Genomic DNA, 11,307 nt, shown 5'->3' with positions numbered 1-11,307 from the left:
GAGGATAATTGCTTTACAACATTGTGCTGGCTTCTGCCACAAATGAACTCAAATATTTATAGTACTGAAACTTCTTTCCTCTGAATCAGTTCAGTCCAGTCACTCAGTCACGTCCAACTCTTTGCGACCCCATGGACTGCAGCACACCAGGCTTCCCTGTCCATCACCAACTCCCGGAGCTTGCTCAAACTCATGTCCATTGAGTCTGTGATGCCATCCAACTTCTCCTGCCTTCAATCTTTCCCAGCATCAGGGTCTTTTCCAATGAGTCAGTTCTTTGCATCAGGTGGCCAAAGTATTGGGAGCTTCAGCATCAGTCCTTTGAATGAATATTCAAGACTGATTTCCTTTAGGATTGACTGGTTTGATCTTGCAGTCCAAGGGACTCTCAAGAATCTTCTCCAACACCACAGTTCAAAAGCATCAGTTCTTCAGTACTCAGCTTTCTTTATAGTCCAACTCACATTCATACATGACTACTGGAAAAACCACAGCTTTGACTAGACGGGCCTTTGTTGGCAGAGTAATGTATCTGCTTTTTAATATGCCATCTAGGTTGGTCATAGCTTTTCTTCCAAGGAGAAGAAATTTCATGGCTTTTAATTTCATGACTCCAGTCACCACCTGCAGTGACTTTGGAGCCCAAAATAATTTATCTGAATAGTCCATATATTTTGTCTTTTTCTACTGGAACTTCCAAAAATACTTTTATTTAGAAATTATTACAGATTTTTACAAGTTGAAGATATAATACCCTAAAGCAGGGGTCCCCAACCTTTGGGATCTAATACCTGATGATCTGAGGTGGAGAGGATACAATAATAATAATAGAAATAAAGTGCATGATAAGTGTAATGTGTTTGAATCATCCCCAAACCATCTTTTCCCACCACCCACCCCACCTCTGGCCCATGGAAAAATTGTCTTCTGTGAAACTAGTCTCTGATGCCAAAAAGGTTGGGGGCCAGTGCTCTAGAGGACGTTTAGTTTGTGTACCCTATATCTGCATTCCCCTAATGTTAACATTTTACATGACTATAGTTACATATCAAATTTGACACTAATTAGATTTATAGGCCATACCAGATTTCACTGATTTTGCGTGCATTTGTGTGTCTCTTGTTACAATTTTATCTAGTGTAAATTTTTGTAATGACCATTACAATCAAAATGTAGAACTTGAAACACCACAAGTATCACTTATTCTATCCCTTTGTAATCATACCTTCTTTCCTTCCCTTGAACCCCACTCCTAATCCCTGCCAAACACTATTCTCCTTAATTTCACTATACTAGGAGTGTTCTATAAGTGAAATCACTGTATTACCTTTAATATTTACATTTACCTACCTAATTACTATGTAACCTTTTAAGGTTGGCTTTTTTTCACTCAACATAATTCTTTTCAGATCAATTCCACTTGTTGCAAGTACAATAGTTTGTTCTACTTTGATCTACAGAGTTCTTAAGTACATTTCTTTGTATTAACTTTTTACTAGTTTAGAATTTCTAGGTATTACTTTATACATACATGACATCACAGTCTACTTTCATTAACACTGAACCAATTCAAAACCTTATTTCTCTCCTTTGGTTGTATAGTTATCATAAATATTTCCTCTATATACCTTAAGAACTACATAAGATAGTGTAGCCATCTTTTTATTAAACCATCTAACATAATTGGGAACTCAACATTAAATGTACCCATATGTATACTTTCTGTCCTTTCCTCACTCCTGATATTGAAGAACTTCTTAGACCTCCTGACAAATTCTCAGTTTTCCATTGTCTGAGCATGTCTTCCTTTACTTCATTCATGAATATTTTTTGCCAGTACAGAGTTCTGGGTTAACAGTTTCTTCAGCACTTAAAAAATGTGCTAGTTCTAGATGTCCTGTGTTCTGATGAAAAATATGTTATTTAAGTCACTGTTTTTCTGTAGGTATAGATCATTTCTAACACTGCTTTCAATTTTGTTTTGTTTTTAGTTTTGTGAAGTTGGATTATCATGTGTCTTATAGATTTCTTTGGGTTTATCCTAGTTGGGATTTGCTCAGTTTCTTGAATATGGAGGCTTACATTTATTGCCAAATTTGAGGAGTTTTCTGCCATTATTTCTTTGTATTCCTCTTCAGACTCACACTCTCTCTTTTCCTTTTAGGACTTGGCATATTTCTCCTCTCTTTTGCTCATATTGGGTAATTTCTCTTGTTCCATCTTTAAGTTCCCTGATGGTTTCCTCTGTCCTCTCCACTGTGTTCTTGAGCATATCCACCAAGTCTTTTATTTCTGCTTCTGTATTTTTCAGTTAAAATATTTCATTTTGTTCTTTAGACTCTCCCTTTCTTTGCTAAGATTTCCTACTTTTTTTTTTTCATCTCTTTAAAGTGTGTTCACAATTTGTTCACTGAAACATTTCTATGCTGTTTTAAATTTGTCGGGTAACTTAAATGCTGCAGTTCAAAAGGTGGCACATGTTCTTCTTTTAGCTAACACCATAACTAGACAAACTGATGAAATAGAGGATACTGAGGTGCAGCTCTTAGGATTAAAGAGTCACTGTGATACACCATTCAGGTTGAGTAGTCTACTAATGTTGACAACAGGCAAAAATACTTGCTTTTATGAGATATATTTGTCAGGAGGAAGTGTCATGGTATTTGGTTGCTCAGTTGTGTCTGACTCTTTGTGACCCCATGGACTGCAGCATGCCAGGCTTCCTGTACTTCACCATCTCCTGGAGCTTGCTCAAACTCATGTCCATTGAGTCTGTGATGCCATTCAACCATCACGTCCTGTTGTCCCCTTCTCCTCCTGCCTTTAGTCTTTCCCAGCATCAGGGTCTTTTCTAAAGAGTTGGCTCTTTGCATCAGGTGGCCAAAGTATTGGAGCTTCAGCTTCAGCATCAGTCCTTCCAGTGAATATTCAGGATTGACTGGTTTGATTTCCTTGCAGTCCAAGGGACTCTCAAGAGTCTTCTCCAACACCACAGTTCAAAAGCTTTGATTCTTCTGCACTCAGCCTTCTCTATGGTCCAACTCTCACATCCATACATGACTACTGGGAAAACCATAACTTTTACTATATGGACCTTTGTTGGCAAAGTGATGTTTCAGCTTTTTAATATGCTGTCTAGGTTGGTCATAGCTTTTCTTCCAAGGAGCAAGCATCTTTAAATTTCATGGCTGCAGTCACCATCTGCAGTGATTTCGGAGCCCAATAAAATAAAGTCTGTCACTGTTTCCCCATCTATTTGCCATGAAGTGATGGGTCCAGCATGGGAATAGTGAGGGCGGCTGCGACCAGCACACATAGCATGGCTGAGAGGAGCTACCCCAAGTCCGAGGTCAGGGGCAGAAGCCGGGAGGACCCCATGCTCGAGGGGCGGTGGCCAAGAGGAGTTACCCCACGTCCAAGGTCAAGGGCAGTAGCCAAGAGTGCCAGGCTGTGATGGCGCAGGAGCAGCTGAGAGGAGCTACCCCAAGTCCAAGGCCAGGGGTGGCGGTGGGGAGGAGCAACCCCACATCCAAGGAGCGGTGACTGCGCGGATGCAGGAGGGCCTAGAGGAGCTATTCCACGTTCAAGGTCAGGAGGGGCGGTGGTGAGGAGATACCCCTTGTCCAAGTAAGGAGCAGCAGCTGTACTTTGCTGGAGCAGCCGTGAAGAGATAACCCACATCCAAGGTAAGAGAAACCCAAGTAAGACGGTAGGTGTTGCAAGATGGCATCAGAGGGCAGACACAGTGAAACCATAATCACAGAAAATTAGTCAATCTAATCACACTAGGACCACAGCCTTGTCTAACTCAATGAAACTAAGCCATGCCTGTGGGGCCACCCAAGATGGGCAGGTCATGGTGGAGAGGTCTGACAGAATGTGGTCCACTGGAGAAGAGAATGGCAAACCACTTCAGTATCCTTGCCTTGAGGACCCCATGAACAGTATGAAAAGGCAAAGTGATAGGATACTGAAAGAGGAACTCCCCAGGTCAGTAGGTGCCCAATATGCTACTGGAGATCAGTGGAGAAATAACTCCAGAAAGAATGAAGGGATGGAGCCAGAGCAAAAACAATACCCAGCTGTGGATGTGACTGGTGATAGAAGCAAGGTCTGATGCTGTAAAGAGCAATATTGTATAGGAACCTGGAATATCAGGTCCATGAATCAAGGGAAATTGGAAGTGGTCAAACAAGAGATGGCAAGAGTGAACATTGACATTCTAGGAATCAGCAAACTAAAAAGGACTGGAATGGGTGAATTTAACTCAGATGACCATTATACCTACTACTACAGGCAGGAATCCCTCAGAAGAAATGGAGTAGCCGTCATGGTCAACAAAAGAGTCCAAAATGCAGTACTTGGATGCAATCTCAAAAACGACAGAATGATCTCTGTTCATCTCCAAGGCAAACCATTCAATATCATGGTAATCCAAGTCTATGCCCCAACCAGTAATGCTGAAGAAGCTGAAGTTGAACGGTTCTATGAAGACCTACAAGACCTTTTAGAACTAACACCCAAAAAAGATGTCCTTTTCATTATAGGGGACTGGAATGCAAAAATAGGAAGTCAAGAAACACCTGGAGTAACAGGCAAATTTGGCCTTGGAATGCAGAATGAAGCAGGGCAAAGACTAATAGAGTTTTGCCAAGAAAATGCACTGGTCATAGCAAACACTCTCTTCCAACAACACAAGAGAAGACTCTACACATGGACATCACCAGATGGTCAACACCGAAATCAGATTGATTATATTCTTTGCAGCCAAAGATGGAGAAGCTCTATACAGTCAACAAAAACAAGACCAGGAGCTGACTGGCTCAGATCATGAACTCCTTATTACCAAATTCAGACTTAAATTGAAGAAAGTAGGGAAAACTGCTAGACCATTCAGGTATGACCTAAATCAAATCCCTTATGATTATACAGTGGAAGTGAGAAATAGATTTAAGGGACTAGATCTGATAGATAGAGTGCCTGATGAACTATGGACGGAGGTTCGTGACATTGTACAGGAGACAGGGATCAAGACCATCCCCATGGAAAAGAAATGGCTGTCTGGGGAGGCCTCACAAATAGCTATGAAAAGAAGAAAAGTGAAAAGCAAAGGAGAAAAGGAAAGGAAAGATATAAGCATCTGAATGCAGAGTTCCAAAGAATAGCAAGAAGAGATAAGAAAGCCTTCTTCAGCGATCAATGCAAAGAAATAGAGGAAAAGAACAGAATGGGAAAGACTAGAGATCTCTTCAAGAAAATTAGAGATACCCAGGGAACATTTCATGCAAAGATGGGCTCGATAAACGACAGAAGCAGAAGATATTAAGAAGAGGTGGCAAGAATACACGGAAGAACTGTACAAAATAGATCTTCACGACCCAGATAATCACGATGGTGTGATCACTCATCTAGAGCCAGACATCCTGGAATGTGAAGTCAAGTGGGCCTTAGAAAGCATCACTACAAACTAAGCTAGTGGAGGTGATGGAATTCCAGTTGAGCTATTTCAAATCTTGAAAGATGATGCTGGGAAAGTGCTGCATTCAATATGCAAGCAAATTTGGAAAACTGAGCAGTGGCCACAGGACTGGAAAAGGTCAGTTTCATTCCAATTCCAAAGAAAGGCAATGCCAAAGAATGCTCAAACTACCGCACAATTGCACTCATCTCACATGCTAGTAAAGTAATGCTCAAAATTCTCCAAGCCGGCCTTCAGCAATACATAAACCTCGAACTTCCAGATGTTCAAGCTGGTTTTAGAAAAGACAGAGGAACCAGAGATCAAATTACCAACATCCGCTGGATCATCCAAAGAGCAAGAGACTTAGAGAAAAACATCTATTTCTGCTTTATTGACTATGCCAAAGCCTTTGACTGTGTGGATCACAATAAACTGTGGAAAATGCTGAGAGAATACCAGACCACCTGACCTGCCTCTTGAGAAACCTCTATGCAGGCCAGGAAGCAACAGTAATATTGGACATGGAACAATAGTTCAGTTAAATCGCTCAATTGTGTCTGACTCTTTGCGACCCCATGAATCGCAGCACGCCAGGCCTCGCCGTCCATCACCAACTCCCAGAGTTCACTCAGATTCACGTCCATCGAGTCAGCGATGCCATCCAGCCAACTCATCCTCTGTCGTCCCCTTCTTCTCCTGCCCCCAATCCCTCCCAGCATCAAAGTCTTTTCCAATGAGTCAACTCTTCGCATGAGGTGGCCAAGTACTGGAGCTTCAGGTTTAGCATCATTCCTTCCAAAGAAATCCCAGGGTTGATCTCCTTCAGAATGGACTGGTTGGATCTCCTTGCAGTCCAAGGGACTCACAAGAGTCTTCTCCAACACCACAGTTCAAAAGCATCAATTCTTCGGCGCTCAGCCTTCTTCACAGTCCAACTCTCACATCCGTACATGACTACTGGATAAACCATAGCCTTGACTAGACAGATCTTAATCGGCAAAGTAATGTCTCTGCTTTTGAATATGTTATCTAGGTTGGTCATAACTTTTCGTCCAAGGAATAAGCGCCTTTTAATTTCATGGCTGCAGCCACCATCTGCAGTGATTTTGGAGCCCCCCAAAATAAAGTCTGACACTGTTTCCACTGTTTCCCCATCTATTTCCCATGAAGTGATGGGACCGGATGCCATGATCTTCGTTTTCTGAATGCTGAGCTTTAAGCCAACTTTCTCACTCTTCTCTTTCACTTTCATCAAGAGGCTTTTTAGTTCCTCTTCACTTTCTGTCATAAGGGTGGTGTCACCTGCATATCTGAGATTATTGATATTTCTCCCGGCAATCTTGATTCCAGCTTGTGCTTCCCCTAGCCCAGCGTTTCTCATGATGTACTCTGCATAGTCAAGGCTATGGTTTTTCCTGTGGTCATGTATGGATGTGAGAGTTGGACTGTGAAGAAGGCTGAGTGCCGAAGAATTGATGCATTTGAACTATGGTGTTGGAGAAGACTCTTGAGAGTCCCTTGGACTGCAAGGAGATCCAACCAGTCCATTCTGAAGGAGATCAACCCTGGGATTTCTTTGGAAGGAATGATGCTAAACCTGAAGCTCCAGTACTTCGGCCACCTCATGCGAAGAGTTGACTCATTGGAAAAGACTCTGATGCTGGGAGAGATTGGGGGCAGGAGGAGAAGGGGACGACCTAGGATGAGATGGCTGGATGGCATCATGGACTCGATGGATGTGAGTCTGAGTGAACTCCGGGAGATAGTGATGGACAGGGAGGCCTGGCGTGCTGCGATTCATGGGCTCGCAAAGAGTCGGACACGACTGAGCGACTGAGCGACTGAGCTGAGCTGAACTGAACTGAGCTGAACTGAACTGACTCTGCATAAAAGTTATATAAGCAGGGTGACAATATACAGACTTGATGTACTCCTTTTCCTATTTGGAACCAATCTGTTGTTCCATGCCCATTTCTAACTGTTGCCTCCTGGCCTGCATACAGATTTCCCAAGAGGCAGGTCAGGTGGTCTGGTATTCCCTTCTCTCTCAGCACTTCCCACAGTTTATTGTGATCCACACAGTCAAAGGCTTTGGCATAGTCAATAAAGCAGAAATAGATGTTTTTCTGGAACTGTCTTGCTCTGAGATTTTCCACATTCATTACATTCATAGACCTCTCCACCATGGCCCGCCCGTCTTGGGTTGCCCAGTGGGCATGGAAGCAACAGTAGAATTGGACATGGAACAACAGACTGGTTCCAAATAGGAAAAGGAGTATGTCAAGGCTATATATTGTCACCCTGCTTATTTAACTTATATGCAGAGTACATCATGAGAAACGCTGGTCTGGAGGAAGCACAAGCTGGAATCAAGCTTGCTGGTAGAAATATCAATAACCTCAGATATGCAGATGACATCACCCTTATGGCAGAAAGTGAAGAGGAACTAAAAAGCCTCTTGATGAAAGTGAAAGAGGAGAGTGAAAGAGGAGAGTGAAAAAGTTGGCTTAAAGCTCAACATTCAGAAAACAAAGATCATGGCATCCGGTCCCATCACTTCATGGGAAGTAGATGAGGAAACAGTGGAAACAGTGTCAGACTTTATTTTTGGTAGCTCCAAAATCACTGCAGATGGTGACTATAGCAATGAAATTAAAAGACACTTACTCCTTGGAAGAAAAGTTATGACCAACCTAGATAGCATATTCAAAAGCAGAGACATTACTTTGCCAAGGTCCATCTAGTCAAGGCTATGGTTTTTCCAATGGTCTTGTATGGATGTGAGAGTTGGACTGTGAAGAAAGCTGAGCGCTGAAGAATTGATGCTTTTGAACTGTGGTGTTGGAGAAGACTCTTGTGAGTCCCTTGGACTGCAAGGAGATCCAACCAGTCCATTCTGAAGGAGATCAACCCTGGGATTTCTTTGGAAAGAATGATGTTAAGGCTGAAACTCCAGTACTTGGCCACCTCATGTGAAGAGTTGACTGATTGGAAAAGACTCAGATGCTGGGAGGGATTGGGGGCAGGAGGAGAAGGGGACAACAGAGGATGAGATGGCTGGATGGCATCACCAACTAGATGGACGTGAGTCTGAGTGAACCCAGGAGTTGGTGATGGACAGGGAGGCCTGGCGTGCTGTGATTCATGGGGTCGCAAAGAGTCAGATACGACTGAGCAACTGAACTGAACTGAACTGATGGGACCAGATGCCACGATTTTCATTTATTGAATGTTGAGTTTTAAGCAAGCTTTTTCACTCTCCTCTTTCACCTTCATCAAGAAGCTCTTTAGTTCTTCTTCACTTTCTGCCATAAGGATGGCATATCTGCGTCTGAGGTTGTTGATATTTCTGGCAATCTTGACTCCAGCTTGAGCTTCATCCATCCCAGTATTTCATATGAATATAATCAATCTGATTTCGGTATTAACCATCTGGTGATATCCATGTGTAGAGTTGTCTCTTGTGTTTTTGGAAAAGGGTGCTTGCTATAACCAGTGCATTCTCTTGCCAAAGCTCTTTGTTAGCCTTTGCCCTGCTTCATTTTGTACTCCAAGGCCAAACATTCCTGTTACTCCAGGCATCTCTTGACTTCCTACTTCTGCATTCCAGTCCCCTATGATGAAAAGGACATCATTTTTTGGTGTTAGTTCTAGAAGGTCTTGTAGGTCTTCATAGAACCATTAAACTTCAGCTTCCTTAGCATTAGTGGTTGGGGCACAGACTTGGATTACTGTGATACTGAATTCTTTGTCTTGGGTATGAACAGAGATCATTCTGTCGTTTTTAAGACTGCACCCAAATACTGCATTTCGGACTCCTCTGTTGACTGTGAGGGCTATTCCATTTCTTCTAAGGGATTCTTGCCCACAGTAGCAGATGCAATGTTCATCTGAATTAAATTTGCCTATTCCGGTCCATTTTAGTTCACTGATTCTTCTAAAATGTCAGTGTTCACTCTTGCCATCTCCTGTTTGACCACTTCCAATTTACCTTGATTCATGGACCTAACATTCCAGGTTCCAGGAAGTGCATGAGGATATGTTATGTGCACTTTTGTTGCCAATCAACACCCCAGCCACAGAATCTTTGAATGATTACATATCAGGAAAACTGAACTGGTTATTTTGTGTTGGTATACATACGGACAGAACTGCTGCCATGACTGAACAAGCTTTCTGGTTTCACTAGTTGGGCCAAAAAGGTCACTTCTGAAAGTGAATCTATGCACTGTGTCATCCATAAAGAAATGCTGGATAGCCAAAAAATGTCACCTGAACCTAACAATATTTTATGGGATGTGATCAAAATTAACCACATTAAAGTACATGCCCTTAATTCAACATCTGTTCTTGCAGCCCTCTGGGGAGATGGATGCAAAGCACGCATGTTTTATATACAGAAGTGAGATGGTTTTCTAAAGGTGGATCTCTGGCCAGAGTTCTTGAGTTACAAGAGCTGCTCCAGAGATTTCTTTTAGAAAAGCAGTCATCACTGGCAGCACATTTCATTGACACAGAACAGGTGGCAAAACCTGCTCGTATAACATACTGAACAAACTTAATCTGTCACTTCAGAGAATGACAACTGCATTCAAGTTGGCAGATAAAGTGGCTGCATTCAAAATCAAACTGGAATTATGGAGGCAACAAGTGAATAGTGGAATCTTTGACACATTTCAAACATTAACAGAGATTTTAAGAGAGACTGAGAAGAGCAGCTTCCTTCTCCCAGTCAGTGCATGATCACCTATCTCAGCTTTCAAAAGAGTTTGAGCATTACTTCCAAGCCAAAAAAAGATCCCAAACTGTGACAGGATGGATCCATGACCCACTTACGAATAAGCCAGGTGAATCAACACTGTCCGTGCTAGAAGAGGATCAACTGCCTGCAATCGCAAATGACAGTGGCCTTAAAAGTATGTTTCTGACAACTTCAAATCTCCTTATGTTCTGGATTAAAGTCAAGGGAAAATATTCTGAGATTGCCACAAAAGCAAAGAAAAGCCTGCTTCCATTTCCAACATCCTCTTTGTGAAGCAAGAGTTTTCTGTAGTGACAGTAACCAAAATAAGATTACAGAGTAGACTGGACATAAGCAACATACTTCAGGTGTCAATGACTCTGAACACCCCCAGATGGGACTGCATAGTTGGAGGAAAACAAGCTCAGGGCTCCCACAAATTCTACATTATGCTGAGATGTTTAACTATTTCATTATATATCACAATGTAATAATAACAGTAATAAAGTGAACATTAAATCTAATGCTCTTGAATCATCCCAAAACCATCCCTCCCCACCCCACTCCATGGAAAAATTATCTTCCATGATACAGGTTCCTGGTGCCAGAAAGGTTGGGAAATGCTGATCTACACTATCAACTAGAATATGCTACTTTATACAAATCAAATCAAAAGGAAAAAAGTAGATACCCAAGAAAAAGTAAGAAAAAGATACAAAGTCATTTTGCAGAAAGGAAAAATCAAACATTTTATGTCAAAGTTAACAATATCAAATTTAAACAAGATACAAATTTATACATAGATGATTGTGAAAATTAGAAAGCCAGATAATGCCAAGTGTTGGTAGTAGTGTGGAGAAAGAGGAACTCATACATTACTAACAGGAATATACATAGTGGAGAGTTTTTGGTCAAATTAAGTACAAGTGAGCCCTATGACACAGTAATCTCATTCTCTGGGGTATACATCCCAGAGAAATTTTCACATTTCCATGAGAGATATGTATAAGAATGTTAATCATAGTCTTGCTTGTTATGGTCACTCCTTTTGTCACTCTATGTTTGTTATGTCACTCCTCTTGTTGGAGGAGTGAAGTTTTTTGGT

Source organism: Ovis aries, chromosome 14, assembly GCF_016772045.2.
Source record: "Ovis aries strain OAR_USU_Benz2616 breed Rambouillet chromosome 14, ARS-UI_Ramb_v3.0, whole genome shotgun sequence".
In the NCBI taxonomy this organism is placed as follows: Eukaryota; Metazoa; Chordata; class Mammalia; order Artiodactyla; family Bovidae; genus Ovis; species Ovis aries.
This window is presented reverse-complemented; position numbering follows the sequence as displayed.